Genomic DNA, 1,751 nt, shown 5'->3' with positions numbered 1-1,751 from the left:
TTTTACTTTTGCTTCAAACAATTAATCAAAACCATCCCATGTATCCATTCTTTACACAAATCACAAAAGAAATCAAATTTAAATTAAATAACCAAGTATATCCGTAAATCACAGCAAGATATCCAGTTTAAATCAAAACATTAATTGTATCCGTAGAATAAATCACAAGGGATATCCAATTTTTTTTTTAACAAAGAAAACCAAGCACAACCAATTTTATGAAACTATCTTAAATCATCAAATGTATCATTGAATCACAAAAGATATCGAAAAATCATTCCACAAAAATGAATTGAAGTAAAACAATTGGAAAATCATACTCATTAAAATTGAAAAATATTACATTACCTGAGAATAGTGTTGCTAATCATACGTGAGGCTTCATCCTCAACCTTAGTTGAGAGTTTAGCCTCTTATGACTAAAAATAAAATGTTAACTTGTATTAAAAACATCAAAAACAAAAACTTACAAAAACAAAACGTTGCAAGAAGAACGGAGACGCATGAACGACATAAAAATTTGCTCTCTATCTTCACACACTTTTTCTTGAGACCTAAAGGTCTATTTATAGGGGTAAAACAAGCCCTAGAAGCCCTAGATATTCTAGAAAAATCAGAGGTTAGTCTTCTAGTTTGATTAGGAGACTCAAAACTCAATCCAAGAAGGAAAAGGACTCCAAATTCGGCCAGATTTGCGGTCTTTTATTGCGGGGAGATTTTGGCATAGTAGACGTCCAAATTAGGAAAATCCTATTTTACAATGATTTGTAGTATTTTGGTTTAGCTTTCCAACGCCGCTTGATTCACCTTAATCCAATACTTAAGCTGAAATTTATGGCCAAATATGCAGAATCTGAAATTTAATCCAATTCTATTTTGACTCCAATTAGAGAAATTCCGATTTAATCATTTCATTGATTTGGTTAAACATAACCACATCATCTAGTTCTTCTCAAAGTGTGCTTTCTTACAAGCTTTACATTTTTCACCTTAAAGCTACCATTTTCTTTTAACAACCTACAAAACACTAAAAACACAAATCTAACACAAAACATTAGATAAAGACACAGCTAAAAAATTAACTAATGTAAATTAAAGGGTTTAAATATTCAATATTTGGCACTCATATACGCTATTGGATTTGGGTAATGTAAGTGTCTTGCGGTAGGTAGGTAGAATGTCATTTGTTCTTCAGTAAAGATGTGCTTGCATATTAGAGTTCCACTCTAGTGCTCGTATGATCAGCTGTTGTACAAAGGCACGAAGTTGTAATGCACTCGACACGAAGTTACTCACATTTGGCAACGCTGTGTCTTTGTACATTTGAGCCACCAAATACAAAAGTATTATAGTAGGTGGGAATTTATGCAGTTGCTTCGAAGGTGGGATGACTGGAACTTTTATATATGTTCACAGCTACATAGTATGCTTTAAATGTTTTCTATTAGTCAGTGTTTGCTATATCAGCTACGGGGGTTTTCAAACAAAATTTTTGTAAATTGGTAGCTGTTATAGTATACGCGAGACTAAAAATGAAAAGTTAGTTATTTGCGAAAACTCAGTGAATATTATACCTCTAAGGTCTTAGTATATTATTTATGCTAAGATGATGGGCTCATAATTCTACCTGTGCGGATGCGGCAACCCTCTAAACCGTGTAGATTCTGATGTTGTGACTGTAGGTACTCCGGTATTGTGGATGCTTTGGTAGCAGTGTACTCAGGATGTTATGATTGAAGCTCGTCGCTATG

This window comes from Alnus glutinosa, chromosome 11 (assembly GCF_958979055.1).
Source record: "Alnus glutinosa chromosome 11, dhAlnGlut1.1, whole genome shotgun sequence".
Lineage (NCBI taxonomy): Eukaryota > Viridiplantae > Streptophyta > Magnoliopsida > Fagales > Betulaceae > Alnus > Alnus glutinosa.
The sequence above is the reverse complement of the archived record's forward strand: the minus strand, read 5'-3'. Positions refer to the sequence as shown.